The following is a 16,143-nucleotide window of genomic DNA, read 5'->3' on the forward strand; positions in this document are numbered from 1 at the left end:
AAAAGGGACTTGTAGTACCATTCGACCTCCTCAAAGTCAGCCCTTCCGATTCACCGTACTGCAAATCACCTCATCCACCAAAAGGGAAGCAGGGAAAAGCAGCGAATGGCCAAGGGGTGTATCTCGCCAGCCTCGCAGCTCCGTCGCTGATCCCAGACCTCCCGCCCGGCTGAATATATTGAGCGCGGCTTTTTTTGGTTCAGGGAACGCGAACATAACTCGAGCCGGGGTGAAAAAAGAAGGGGAAAAAAAACCGGCAGAGAAAGTGGGGGCGCGCAGGGCTTTTTGGGAAAGATAGTCCTTGGCATACAGCAGCCTATGGCCAACAACTCGGTCCGGACTCTATCTCCCAGAGGCGCACTAGGCAGCAGGCTGGTAGGAGGCTTTCTCTGTGCGAGCCTCCCTTACGTAGTTCCAGATTCACATTGCATCCTATCAGGCCAAAAGGCGATGATGTCACCTGCGGGCTTGTGAGGCAGCGAGGCTGGAGTTACTGCTGCTGGCGGCGGCGGCGGCGGCGGAGGAGGAAGCGAGCCTGCCTAGCTAGCACCCATTGTAAGCAGAGCGGGGAACTGGAGCGGGCGGCGTCGGCGGCTCCAGAAAGGATGCACGGGGGCTTCAGGTAAGGCGGTCCCTGCTTCCCTCTCTCCTCCCCCCCCCCGCTCACTGCAGGCGGCAATCAATGCCCAACCGGAGGGCCCGTTTTCAGATGGTGGCTCGGCTTGGGTTAACGCGATATGGAGGAACCTAAAGTTACCTTCCGGGGTGGGGGGAAAAATAATAGGTGAAGTTTGAACGGCTTTCTCTTTGATCCCCGTGTCGGGAGAAGCGGCTTTTGAGGGACGCCCGAGCTTGTAAGATTTTAAGCTGGGCTAAGCGGGGAAGCGCTCTAGTCTGCAAACGAGGAAAGGGTCTTTAGGTTTAAAGGGGGCAGAGAAACTTTAAACGCCTTTTCTGGCAGCGAGAGGTAGGATCTGCAGGGGAGAATATGGGCGTCGCTGTGTGTGCGCTCGTTCCTGGAAATATCCCTGCGCCCCTTTTCGCCTCCCGGAATTGTATGGCTCCCCGAACAGATCGGCGCCAGAGGCCAGAGAACTGGGAGTGGGGGGGCGATTCGGGGAGTGTAACAAAAGGTGCAATGTCTTTCCCCCCCGTTTCTTTCCGGCTGCAGCCTTTCTTTCTTTCTGAATGGGGTCGGGCTGGATACGCCGCGAAAGAGATCGGCTTGAAAAGCGCCTTTACCATTATCTCCCCTCCCACACACACTTTTTGTTGTTGTTTGTTGATGCTGTTTAAACACACACACCCCATTGCTGCGGGTTCAAAGCCGCCAGAGAGAGAGAGGGAAAGAAAGAGAGTGAGTGAGTTTTGATTCTGCCGGCTTATCGCGAAGGCATTTGAACAAGCAGACTAAAGGGAGGCGTTGTAAGTCGTGGCTTAACGTTGCCGCAACGAGACTTGGTGCGTGTTTGGGTGGACGGTATGCATGCTCGCCGTCCTGTGTATTGCGATCTCTTTTAAGCTCGTGGCACCCTTTTGCTAACCCCTTTCCCCCTCCCCGTATTCTTGGTGACTGGATCCGCTACACGTGCAGAACGGCTCTCCCGGGGTTGCCTGCTCGCACCATTACTGAAATGCCAAAGGCGTGGAAACCACCCCGGCTTTTGAAATACAAAATAAGGCGGAACCAATACTTCGAATATATTTCGGAAAGCGACATCAGTACATCCGTACAGCTCTTCTGAAAATAGATTTTTTTAAAAAATCTATGACTCCTGCTGGGGATTTGGGGCGCCGGGGGGGGAGCCAATAATCTTCATCTGTATCCTGCGGGAAGACCATCCATGCTTCTGTTTTTTTCAAGGGAAAAAAAAAAAGACAAGGTAATCGGGCTTTTCCCCTGTGGAAGATGCAGAAACTGCTGCTCCTTTTTCTGCCACCTGGTCTCCATTTTCCTCCCACCCAGCTCCTCCCTCTATTTAGGGGTCTCTTGCTGGCTTTCTCCCCCCCCCCCCGTGGGTGCGTTTGAGCGTCTTGGACCCTACAGGGGGGAGCTTCTCCCTCGTTCCTCCGGTTCATTAAAAGGGGTCGGCTGGCCAGTGGCTTTTGCTCCACAAGCAGAGGAAGAAAATAGCCATTGTGCACATGCCTATTTTCTCTCAAGTGTGTGAACGTGCCTTCTAGTTTGCAGCAGTAATAAAATCTCTTTGCCGATTGAGGATTTTTGAAGGAGACGCTGTCTGCAACAGGGGAGGGGGCGGGGCATCAGAAATCGAGTTGCTATGGTTACCTATGCTGTTGAAGCATTGCTGTTTTTCCCCCCTTAGATCTGGGTTTCCTAGCTCCCACTTTTGCCTGGTAACCGTGGAAGGGTGTGGCTGGCGATGGTCTGTTTTTCAGTCTCTGGAAAAATGGGGTGCAGGTGAAGGTATGAGTGGGGGAGGAGCCCAGTCTTGTGATGTAAAAGGACTTCTTTGAATCAAGATTGACCAATGTGAACACATCCTAAGTTAGCAGCTTTATTTTGTTGTATAATTGAGGCTTGGGAGCTTGCCTATTTAGCTTTCTTTGGAGTTTGGAGTTAGAAGTGGATGTTAATAAGAGAGGATTAGGTTAAAAACAGGATAGTGTAAGTTTTGCCAAGGCACAACAGCTCTGTTTGGGAAGCAGTGAAGAAAGAAGTGGCTGGCAATTCCTTAGTGACAGGTGTGGGTGGGTTCCCCTGTTGCATTCATAGAAACGAGAAAATCTTCAGTAGCGTAGGCAGGCACGAGATGCCTTAATTGCACAGGGTGTTTCCTTACCCTCCTCTTCCTTTCCTAATCCCACTCTATGCTAACACGCTTGCTCTACGCCTATTGCAAAATTACAGTGGGCTTTTTTAAAAAAATGCTGTAGCTTTATTCTTCATGCAGGAGTTGTGAGGAGCTTTCTGAAACTCGGGTGAAAGCTGAGAAGAAAAATGCAGAGGTAGTAACAAAAGGTGGTTTGCCATTTTGCAGCGATGCATTGTGTGCTTTGACATGTCCACATGCAGTGTCTGTTGTGTGGAAAGGGCATCAGGATGGATAAGGCTGAAACAAATGTATCTACTTTGTTTTGTGCCCTGTTCTGTATCAATGACTTAGAAATGTTTCTAAGTAAAATTATACTAAACTGAACATTATTAAGGCATTGCACCTATTTGTGATGAATTGTATCTACCTTGCTTCAAATGACAGCAATTTTGTGCTAATCTTCATTGTACCGTACCTTTGCTACATTGTTATTTCAATTTGTTGGCCATTAGATGGCTAATTTGTAAAATTGGTGCATATCCTTGCTCTTGAGTTGACATGTAGCTATTTCACTTGGACAAGGTGTTAGCCAAGGCTCAATGATACTAACTTAGATGTATTGATTAAAACATGTTTACATTTTACCTAGCTCTTTTGGATCCAACAGCCCGGGGAATTATATATTGACAATTTCCCATCTTTATGGGCAACTGAACAAAGGGTTGGCAATTTATCCCTTCATCATCTCAGATTAGCTGGGAAATTAATTTAGCCTTTGAAATTCAGGTCACAACCCAGTTCAATACTATGTCAGCTGATATGAATTCTCATGTTAACTCTGTGGTTTTGGTTTTTATTAATTTGATTGGAAATTTCAGTATTTTAGGCTTCAGGGATAGAATGCACAACATTGGATTTACTCCTACAGAGGAATCCAATCCACCTTTCTCTGATTCTGTTGATCACAATCCCACCAGTTTTAAACATTTCTGGAAATGTAAAATCTCAATTTCTGAACTGTCTGCCATTAGTTTAGAATTTACATAAAGGATAAAGGATCTCATCTAAGAAACTGACATTTTTCTCAGAAGTTAGAATAGTTCCAGCCTTACTAGTATTCCAGAAACTGACAGACTGTTCTCTTTCATCAAAGCTTTGCGGTAGTGTTTCCTAGCTGGGGAATTCTTGGAGTTGAAATCCACACATTTTATAGTTACTGAGGTTGAAAAACACCGGTTGGCGGAACAGAAATATTGACTGCTATTTTACTCTTGCTGATTTCATGCTTATAGGTTTTAGGGGATCACGTTTTACAATTGTATACTGATTTTATAGTTGGGAAATGATGATTTTAATGCGATTGGATCTAGTGAAGTGGGCAGCCCATAATACAAAATAAATGAATAAAGAAGTGCTTTTGTAAAATGGTACATCACTCTTAACTGAAAGCTATGCAGGTAAGGAATTCTGAATCTGTGGGATAAAATATATAAAGGAATGAGGGAATATTCCAAATTAGATTTGTGTTATGAAATTCTAATTTTGGTTCATATCTGTACAGTAGAAAAGCTAGGAAGGACGTAGTTCAATCATAGAGCTATCCATGTAATTGCTGTGTTGCTTTAATTTTTCCCCCCTAAACTGAAATATCTAAATCCTGTAATTTTACAGGACCAAAGTGCAAAGTGTCTAATTTGTACACATTGTCACTGAACTGTTCTTATTGTCATTTTGTAGTCCAGGAATTTGCATAAGATAAATGACAACAGGCTGCTGGGCTGTTTTGCAGAGATTTCAAGCAGTCTATTGAGCAACATTTTCACTAGTTTTTTACAACACATTACCTGTAGACTAGGCTGAAATGTAATTGGGTGGTTTGTGATTCAATGTGTCATAGGAACCCATTCATTGTTTTGGCATGTTGTGGGAATGGGCGATTATGTTAAACTACAACATGGTGTCAGCCCAAGCTGGTTATAAGATGGGCGGCTATATAAATATTTTAAATAAATGACATTTGAACCTTGGTGTAACATTAGATAAACGTACCAACTAACCTGGCTTTAAGACTGAATTGTAGTATGACCATATACTTACAACCTAATTGTTTTCTCACACACCTCTTTGCCTAGGTAGAGCAACGTGTAAGCATTCGGTATTTTAGGGAGAGATCTTATTAATTAGTTGGTAATGTATATCTTCACCATGCATAATGCCATAGTTCTACTGCCAAATACTGAAAATATTTTAAGCAGCTTTCTCTAATCTGCTACCTTTCAATTGTGCTGCATTTGCCCTTCTAATCAAGTGGGGATAAAAGCTGGCTAGGAATTTTGGGTACTATGATTCCCGTATATCTAGATAGCAAGAGGTTGGAGTCAGAGTCTATGGAGAAAACAATTGCCAGTTCAGGTAAACAGTTGTACTATAATCTTTTTTTTTGGGGGGGGGAGAGAAAAATTTATACATGGGCTCTATTTTTACTGACATTCTGTTTTTGAAAGAGTTAAAAAATGTAGACTATGAATGTGCCAACCCCTACCAACAAATGTCTTTTTATGGTGAAGTAGGTACTTTTCCAAGAGGCAACCGGACTTTCTTGTTTTTCTTTGAAGACATTTCACTTCTTATTCAAGAAGCTTCTTCAGCTCTGAAAGCTGAAGAAGCTTCTTAGATGAGAGGCAAAACATCTTCAAAGAAAAACAAGGAAGTCCAATTGCCTTTTAAAAAAGCATATTTGGGACAACCAAGACCTGGATGATTGAGTATCTCCATAGAAACTGAAATATGACTTTATCTACTGTATTAGACTATGCCTGCAGTGTTAATGTTCCTTGTGTTCTACAGAGGAATAACTTTACAATTTGGTCCGGTCAGATTAATGAATGAGGTATGACAACATTCTAAGATTTTTCTGTACCCCATACCTTCTTTACAGATAGTAAGAGCAACATTCAAAGTCTTTTTTGATGTTTCATTGCCGTTTCCCAAGATAATTGTGAAAAAAAATCTGTAATCCCGGTGTAAGAGCATTGTTTCAATTTTGGTTGAACTAACTTTTAGGTTTACTGAGAGAGATGAAGTGGCAGAGGATATGCTTGGAGCATCGTTGAAGGAAGCTCTATTTTGAGTCTGATTGGACACTGGAAAGAGCTCATATTCTGCCCTACACAATGGCAAATCAAAAGGCAAAAGAAAATAGTTTGTCACTTTGCTGAATGTGACTTGTTCCCTTTTAGGAAAACACAATCGGTAAGAACATCTGGTATGAAGAATTATTGCAGCATTCTAATGGAGTTAGATATCAATGAGAATAGAATGACTTGCTACTTGGAAATATTCCTGCCATCAGTGTGGCCAGCATTGGGCTAGAGCTATATAAATTTATGTTTTTATTAAAGTTTTTATTCTTTTTAAATTTAAATTAATTTTGTCCTTTCTAATTCCTGCATTTCTGACATGAGATGAGACACCAGTGAAAATGTTTGATTTCAAGGCCATCCAACTCCTTAATGACTCTGGCTGGCTCTCAATTAACAGAGAGAAGCAACATAGAAACAATTGATCAGAAGACTACACACTGCCAATAAAAAAACAAAATCATGGGGGATCCATAGTTGCCCTAACCCAAGAACAACTAGTTTTCAATTATTTTTTCTGAACACCATTAAGATTGTGGAGTTGTACAAATCTTGGGGGATGCTGTTCTGGAGGGCAGGTACCACACCAGGGAAGCCATGTTTCCTGAGTCCCACAAAGTCCCACTATTTAATTAATGGGACCTGGAACATGCCCACTTTGCCTGACCTCACCAGATGGGTAGAAAAAATGCAAACAAAGTGGACCCTCAAATAACCAGGTACTAAGGGCTTTATAGATGATGATCAGCAGGGCTTTTTTTCTCATAGAACACTCAGAACGGAGTTCCGGCACCGTTTTTGGATGGAACCTTGTAGGGTAGGCAAGGCGGGTTGTATGACATGTGTGAGTTCCAGCACCTTTTTCTTATACAAAAAAAGCACTGATGATCAGCATCTTGAATTGCACCCAGAAGCTGATAACCACTTTAGCAGTGGGCACACACCAGCATAATATGACACTCCCATCACTGCTCACATTGCTGTCTTCTGTACCATCTGTAACTTTAGATGGTCTTCAAGAACAACCCATATTGAGTGCTTTGCAGTATTCCAATCCAATCAAAACGATTGGGGTGTCCTTCTGTGAGGTGATCTAGGCTCAATTTGAGTCTGTGAAAGAAGTGGATAGGGCTCTTTGCAGTATTAGTTCCCCCACTTTTCAGTTGGATCTCAGCCCTCCTGTTTAGTGAAGAGTTCCCAGAAGGTGGCAGAAGGTTGAATTTCAGCAGTAAGCAATCTTTCTTTGAGGAAATGTTTCCCTTATCTATGAAAAAAGCTGTGATGTGCTTCCTGCTGAAGAAGTCTTGGCTTGATTCAACTACTAATGAGTAATTTTGGACCTGTCTCTAAGCTTCCCTTTGTATTAATAGAGCCCTGGCAGTTGAATTTGAGGCCAAGGCAGAGCATGAAAGTTGCATTAGTCACACTTGGAGATGCCTCTTGGTTCTCTTTAATCTCTCAGTAGCTTTTGATATGCTCAGCTTTGGTATTCCTCCAGCTCACCTCCTTGAAAATGGTGTGGGTGGTATTGTTTTGCAGTGGTTCTTCTTCCTAAGGGGCCATACCAGTTGGTGGAGTGTAAAGAAGAAATCTGCCCAGGGACTTGTACTTTGTGGAGTACCTCAGGGATCCCTCCAGTCCTTTCCTAACATCTGTATGAAACCTATGGAATAGGTGACTTCTAAGCAATGTCATCTGCTAGGATGGGACTTAGTATCATCAGTATGCTCATAATGCCAATACATCTCATTCCTGGGCTAGATTTTGCAGCAAAAATGCTAACCCACTACACAGGGTCCAAATGGGGGGAAAACAAACTCAATCTGAATCCCCCCAAGAGAGAGTGGGGCTTTAGGTCTGTAGGTAAACAATTCCAGTGAAATATCATTTTTGATGCTGAATGGAGTTTCATTCCCATGAACCATTTAGACGTTTCCATAGTTTAATGATTGTCTTCCTTGAAGTAGTGGCATGTTTCTCCCCCCCCCCATCTCTCCTTTTCAGGCTCACATGGAAGAAAGCTGCTTTAATGATTAGCAGAGATTATACTGTAGTGTATATAAACTAACCTTTCCTTTTCAACTAATCTTCCTTCTTCTGCCTTACTATCTCTACATGCACTATGATACTTTACTCCATTGATTTTGACAAACCTAGCTATACATTAAGGTGGCATTACTATTGCTGCTGCTACTGTTGCTACCACCATAACTACTATTACTATTAATACAATATTTCCTGCATTTGTTGTCCATCAGTTGTGTTGGGACTGCAGTACAGGCAACATTAATTAAGGAAAATCTAGTCCCTTAAAAACTGGAGAAAACTAGATTTGTGGGAGATGGATATAGTGGATTTGAGTTCCCCACCATAAATCAAATTGTCTGCTCGATTTTCCTTTTCTCCCTCATTCTGCCTCCAAACAGTTACTAGTAGTTACTGTATTGGCAGTCTCTACCTGTTCTCTTGCATCCTGAGTTGTTTTCCTGAGCTAGAAAAAAAATATATAGCAAGGTTCCCCTTCTCTGCTCTTCTCATTCAGTCTATGGTACTAAAAATGAGCTATCTTTTGGAACAGAAGCATCTTTACAAATGGCTTTAAAATGATGGTTTACAAGAAGAGAGGTATTTTTTATTTTTTATTTATTTATTTATTTATTATTTATATAAATAAAATTATTATTATTATTATTATTATTATTATTATTATTATTATTATTATTATTATTATTTTCTGCACCTCCAATTTTTGCAGCATGTTGTGGTTTCTTTTTTTACAAAATGGCTTATATTGTGGATTTACGTAGAATTGATCGTCTGTATAGCCAACTCAAAAGAAAAATTGATGAAGCTATACTCCCGTTAGCTCATCCTAATTTCAAAAGGGGGGGGGAGGGACAAACTTACAAACAAAGCCCATGGAAATTCTCAGTCATCCAGGTAAAGTTGTCTGGAAGTTGAGTCATGGCAACTGGACTTATTTTCTTTTTTGGTTTGTGATGTTTCACTGCTTATCCAAGTAGCTTCTTCAGTCTAATAAGCAAGTTGCTTCCTCAGGCTGAAGAAGCTACCGTACCTGGATAAAAGTAATGAAACATTTCAAACCAAAAAAAAGAAGTCCTGTTGCCATGACTCGGCTTCCTGATTACTAACTAAGTATAAAACTGAAGCCACCTATAACTTTTACTTTCCTAGAAAGCCTGTGATGCTATATGAGGTTTAATGGTATCCTGATAACATTATGATTATGTTGAAGGTCTGCATTTTATTTTGCCACTTTTTAAAAATAAAATACTTTTAAAATTTTATTACATTCTACTAGGGCGAGGTGTCAAGGGAGGGACCTGTGGGTACCATATTGCCTGCCGAAATCCATCTGGTTCTTCTGGATTGGGAAATAAATTACAATACAATGCTGAGTGAGGTGTGTCTTTTTTCTGCTGTGAATTTTCATATGAAGAATGGCATTTGTATTTCTATTACTAGTGAGACAAGTTTGGAGAAGGATGAGTGAAAAATTGAATAAGACTCTCCCTTGAGATAATAAGAAAGCCAAGGACTGATGATCTTCACAGTAGAATGAATTGTCTTCATGGTAGATTGAATTGTTTTGAAGAAGCAAGATAGGTATTGACACTTTTGAACTTTGGGATTGGAGAAGCCTCCGAGAATACCATTGGAAAGCCAAGAAGACAAACTGATGGATCATCAAACCAACCAACCCAGAATTCTCCCTTGAGACACAAATGATCAGGCTTAAACTATTCTTATTTGGGTACATTATGTGAAAGTATCTTACTGGAAAAGGCTCTAATGAAGGTGGAAAGAAAGAGGAAGAGGATGACCAGCAGCAAGATGGATGGATTCACCTATAAAGCCCTACATGGCCTGGGTCCGGGGTATTTGAGGGAACACCTGCTGCCGGCATCAAACGCCCTTCGCCCAGTGCGCTCCCACAGGGAGGGTCTGCTCAGGGTCCCGCCGGTAAGAGATTGCCGGCGGGTGACACCCAGGGATAGGGCCTTCTCAGTGGGGGCGCCTGCCCTCTGGAACCAGCTGCCGGTGGAGCTGAGGACTGCTCCCGACCTCTGATCATTCCGCCGGGGCCTGAAGACCTGGCTCTTTGAGCTCTCGGGCCCAGGCTGAGGAGACATTCATTTTAATTGGGGTTTTTAATAGTACAGGGTTGATTTAATATTTTTAAAATTGGGTTTTAACTTTTGTATGGTTGATTTTTAACTCCCTGTAAACCCCCCTGAGTCCTCAGGGAAAGGGCGGTATATAAATGCAATAAAATAAATAAATAAATAAATATATAGTGCGGGGTGCCCTTGAGAGACCTGAAAGACCAGATTAGGGATAGATCATTATGGAGAAAACCTGTCATCAGTAAGAGTTGGCAGTGACTTGATGACAGATAAACAGTCAGTCAGATTGAATGTGTACCCTAAGCCAGAGGTCCCCAACCTTTTGGGCACCAGGGACCGGTTGCGTGGAAAGAGGTTTTTCTGTGGACTGGAGGGTGCGTGGTTTTGTGTGCTGCTTTGCATCCCACAGATGGGGCTTTGCTTGTTTATGCAGACCAGTTGCATAAACACGGCCTGGTAAATAACCATGAGAAGTAGTTGGTCATGATCTAATTTATAAAGAGCCCAAATGTCTTAATTTTAAAAGGCTAACTTTATTTTCTCTTTAATCATTTTAATTACGACAAATGTTGTTCCCACACAATATAGTATCAATAACCACACAAGGCCACAGAAATTATTAGTCTGGTTTTGTTGCTGTTTTATCAGAAATAATTAAGACTTGCTATTTAGAAATAGAAACCGTAGCTAAATAGAAAAACATATTGTTTGAAAAAAGCAATGCCCTGGGTTTTATTCCTGTCATTTTCATGTTTGTTTGGTTTTTAAATGGAAAGGAGGAGAAGCAGAGGAAATGGGGGATAGAGAAAGATCTCTACCTGAATCTCTACCTTGCAATTTCTGCCTGCCAGGAAGGACTGTTCAGGATGTGGGTGAATAGTCACAATGCTGTATTTAGTACATTGCCTCTGAATTTTTGGCAATAAGAGAGGTAGCAAACAGTAGGATGACTTATGCAGGCAGTTGCTAGAACTAGACAGAACAAAGTTAATAATCTTGAAATACCCTTAACATATTTATTTTCATTTATCAACAAGAATAAAATAGAAAACTGAAAAACTCCCTTCGTGCACCCCCCAACAGCTCACAGTGACAACAAACCCACCATCTTCTTACACCATGTGAGCTAATTGCACACCATGTGAGCTAATATGCTAAAAGACTTCATATTTATTAATTAAAATTAACTTAAAATGTAGAATTATAGAATCCCTGACAAATCTGAGAAAGACACAGTTGACAGTAGCTGACATAAAAAAAAATGCCAGCTGGTAATGCTGAGACAAGGCCATTTCCTAGTCCAGGGGTCTGCAACCTTGACAACTTTAAGACTTGTGGACTTCAGCTCCCAGAATTCTTTAGCCAGCCCTAGTCAAACAAGTTCAATTGCTCTTAATTATTCTTTGTCTGATTTTATATGCCACCACATAGAACCTGGAAACCTTATATGTTATTTTAGGCTTAATATCGGAAAGTAAGAATTGCTTGTACTGCTGATCATTATATCTTGTTTTACTAGCCATGAGTGGGGCAGGTCTTCACAGCTGTGGTGGAGCTATGAGGTGGAACTGGGTGTAGTCTTGTTCAGAAGGAAATATCTGTGATGCTATAAGATTGTCACTCATCACTACCCATTATGTTTACGTCACCAGGACAGACAGAAAAGGAAATAAGCAACTGCATTCTAGGTTGCAAGGCCATAGTTATGTGATTCCCTAGATATGGTACCTTTCTGCCATAAGTTGCCCAGAAAATGATCATCTGTTAACAGCTGTGTGAGAACATTATTAGCCTGGTTATGACATGCTGTCTCTCTATAGATCTTTCTCTCAGCCTATGTTTATATAGAAAAGATGGGCTATATAGTTTTTAGCGTGCTATATTTCTTATTCTGCAATTCTTTGATTCTCAATCAAAGCGGAGGCCAGAGTTATATGGTAACTCATTTAGCAACATCTCCATCTTTTACCTTTGTTTCTACAACTGCAGAAATTTACTTTGAAAGATTTTTATGCTAGGGACCTTTTTCAGTTGATCTCTTAAAATGTGATGTATATTATTGGTGTACAGTATTATATAACAGGATGATTTATGTCTGCAGTCTTCCAGCATGGCCAAGAATGCTGAACTCCTGCCAGCCAAGTCTTTGGTTTAGCCCATCTCCCAAACAGTACGTGGGTTATGTTTAGATGGGGACCAATTTCCGAAACCTCTCTTCTGAGCATTCTCCTTGGAATAACACTGGTTTGCATAGTTTGGCTAGCAGAACTGATGGTTCTCCACTTTGCTTAAGATGAGATTTCTAAGGTGGAATATGCTACAGATTATTTTTCTCCTACACCCCCTCACCACCGCCTCGCACCTTATGGTGATTTAATTATTATTGTAGGATAACAGAATTAGTAATCTACATCTTAAGGCTCAAGAGTAGGAACCAGCCGTATTGGTGTAATCCAGGGGTGTCAAACTGCCAGCCCGCGGGCCAGATGTGTCACATGGAAGCCACGCCCGCCTCATTGCCGGCAATGGCAAAACAGTCCTGATACGTTGCGCAAAGTCACGTTACGTCACGAGTTTGACATTTCTGGAATCTAAGAGTCTGATGTGTGTACCCAGCCAGTTGCAGCTTCTTTACATAAAATCATGCATAAATTCAAGTTATGGGTCATATTTATAAGAAATGTGTGAAGATATCGAACAATTTACTAGGCATACCATCTTATTTCCAACAAGCAGTAATGCGTGGGGTATGGAGACAACAGATTTATTTCATTATAACATTCCAGATTAAATTTTAGGGATGATTTAATCTTTTTTAATTTGTTTTTAACTTTTGTACTGGTTGTTTTAATACCCTGTAAACCGCCCTGAGTCCTTCGGGAAAGGGCGGTATATAAATTTAATTTAAATAAATAAATAAATAAATAAATAAATAAATAAATAAATAAATAAATAAATAAAATCTATGATTACCAGCTTGGCTTTAAAAAAAAATCTTGGGATTCTGAACAGAATAAAAGGCTATCAAATTTTGTATGTCACATTAAAGCACAATACAGGTTATGAATAAACTGGTGTTTACGGATTCTGTGGCTTCTCATACATAGGTTTGGCCAACCAATAACAAACAAGTTTCTCTGTGGTTGTTTGATACATTATGCAGATTGTTTGCAATTTCTTTTCTGTTTTTTTCATGGAGGAACAAGCCATAGCACCTGGTTTTCATGATATGCTAATCACTTCCCAGATGGAGCTATGATAGTTCTCGGGTCAACTCACAGGAGGAGGTAGCAAATATGATCCAAGCAACATGCACTGCACACTCGTGGCTCTTGAATATAATTTATGGCAAATTAAGGAAGTAAGTAGGGCTGAGGGGGAGAATTTAGAGACAAGGAAGGAATGGAGAATTTGCAAGATTAAATACAAAGTTCCTATATCACATGTTGCTTGGGGCTTAAAGACTTGTAGAAGTATTGAAAATTCTGCCTCAAGTGGAAAATGCGCTGATATGCCCAGTAATTTTATGTATTTTTCAGTACTTGGGGCTGTTGTTAGACTGAGTGAGGCAGTTAAAGTGGCAGGAATAATGGCTGCTGGAAAGTGATAGCAAGATGATGGAGAAAATGGTGTGTATTCTGCAACTCCAAAGCTAATCAACTTCTTTCAGCTACAGTGGAGAATGCCGTTGTATTGCCAACGTTAACTAGTTGTACCTAAAGTAAAAATGCACCATAAATAAATAAATCTTGTTTTTTTCTTATGCAGTATAATACATTGGGCTGACCCTAAAAATTTGGAACATAACTTCCAGTGAAATAAGCACTAGTGGTTTCTTGTTATAATAAACACTGATCTTATTACCATGTCCAAAGATCTAGGTCATTTCTTCTCAATTTTTCTGCAATTATAGAACACTGTGTAAACATTTGGAGAAATGCAAAGGGTGCCTGATTAAACAAATTAACCCCTCCATCTACTTTTGTTTTTAAGAGCTTATGTTTTGGATGAATAAGTAATTATTATGGTTGCAGTTGTGTATGCCTTTTTACCCCTACAGTAAAAATCTTTTAAATGATCTTTTAAATGCTTAACAATCATTGCAAAAAAGGTCGTAAAATTGGGTCGGTCACATGGACTTTACAATTTCATGACTTACAACCATTATGGGCAGGTTCCATTATGTATGTAAGTCAAGGGCTATTCTTTTCTTTACAAGAGAGTTCTCAGAAACTTTTATTTTGCTAGCTTTCAAGCTCAGAGACTATCATTGAAAATAAGAGATAGAGGCTTTCTTGGAAGCATTTGCATTCATAAGTTCTTCATAGGATAAAAATAAACTCTTTGATGTAGAACTCATCATAGGAGTACAAGAGAGCCAGCTTCCTAAACTGGTTTACAATGTGTGTGTTTGAGGAAATAGGACTGATGGGATTAGTACATTAAACAGTGATACATCTTGGCCTTCCCCAACTTGGTAGTAATGAATTTCCTTCCAGTATTGGAATAGGTTCGTATACAGTATCTAGATGACAACAAAGGGAACAATTCTCTTTCAAAAAAGTTATGATTTTGTTCTTGTAGTGCAGACGATATACCCAAACAATAAGATATTCCTAACTTGGTCCCTGAAACCACAGCTAGTATATATTATAATGCTTCATTCATTGATACAGCATCTCATTTACTTTAGAATAGCATCTGGGCTCTGCAAGCAAAGACCAGAGTTTAAATTCAGAATTGGTTAGCAGACAGATCTTGTGTGTCAGTTCTCTAAAATGATAGAAGCTGCCTTCCTTTGTTTCTTAGTGTTCAAAAATCACGTTCGAAGTCTCATCACATTCTTATCTAACCCACAGGCAGAAAATTAAAACTTACATCAGATATGATTGATTGATTAAAAAAAAGGTAAAGGTTCCCCCGCACATGCGTGCTAGTCGTTTCCAACTCTAGGGGCCAGTGCTCATCTCCGTTTCAAAGCCGAAGAGCCAGCGCTTGTCCAAGGACGTCTCCGTGGTCATGTGGCCAGCATGACTGGACGCCAAAGGCTCACAGAACGCCGTTACCTTCCCACCGTAGTGGTCCCTATTTTTCTACTTGCATTTTTACGTGCTTTCGAACTGCTAGGTTGGCAGAAGCTGGGACGAGTAACAGGCGCTCTCTCTGCTACGCGGCACTCGGGATTCGACCCACCAAACTGCCGACCTTCTGATCAACAAGCTCAGTGTCCTAACCCACTGAGCCACCGCGTCCCTGATTGATTACATGCCATTAAATTGGTGCCAATTCTTAGATAGATTTTCTTCATGAAAATCTATCCCTAACTTGGTCTTCCAAGGTATACACATCATCACTCTGAGTTCATCAAATAGACCTCTGGATATTATTTAAAATGATGGTGTAGCAGCAAAGAAGGGACCCCTCCTGTTTCCCATAAAATGACATTGCTTAATCGGTGGGATTCCTCTCATGCTGACTTGGTTCTTATTAAGAGTTGGAAACAATTACAGAGATGCAGTCCAACAAATTTCCTGGTTCTATTCCAGGAGCTTTGTAGAAGACCATTAGCACCTTGAATGGTACCCAGAATCTGCATCTAAACTGAAGCAAGTGAGTAGGGACTTATCCATTTATTTATTGAGCTTGTTAATCCCTGAATTAATTACTAGTTTTTGAATGTCCTCAGTAGTGGAGGGATCCTTATAAGCAATGCAATAGTAAATGTTTTCTATATGGAACAGTAGATAGAGCTCTACATGTATTAAAGATGCAGGATTTTGAGAATGGAATGCCTGGGGATTGATTCTCTCTGTCTCTTCAACTAGTGATGTTTCCAGGAAATGTTAGCTCTGCTAATGTTTGCAAGCCCCAGGTGAGTAACTGCATAGGAACGCAATGGTAAGGAAGGCATTTCAAATGCAGATTGTTTTGCATTCTAAGCACCCCGTGGACTTCTGTAACAGGATCAAAATAACCTATTTCTGTGCGAGCTATGTTTATGTTGTTTGCTTTGCCTGTATTCCCCACTCCCCCACAGACACCAAATCTACTTCTTCCTGATTGTTAGTCATTCAGTGG

General features: G+C 40.9%; 1 protein-coding gene across 1 annotated transcript in view; it reads left to right on the top strand.

Annotated features, from left to right (window-relative positions):
- Nucleotides 1-511: 511 nt before the first annotated feature.
- The window catches only part of DAAM1 (dishevelled associated activator of morphogenesis 1), a 171,626-nt gene continuing 155,994 nt past the window's right edge, over nucleotides 512-16,143 (top strand). The window contains exon 1 of the mRNA XM_083370178.1: nucleotides 512-622. The gene's annotated coding sequence lies outside the window, so the exon portion shown is untranslated. The remainder of the gene's footprint in view (nucleotides 623-16,143) is intronic.

Source organism: Vipera ursinii (genome assembly GCF_947247035.1).
Source record: "Vipera ursinii genome assembly, chromosome: 1".
NCBI classification, from domain to species: Eukaryota; Metazoa; Chordata; class Lepidosauria; order Squamata; family Viperidae; genus Vipera; species Vipera ursinii.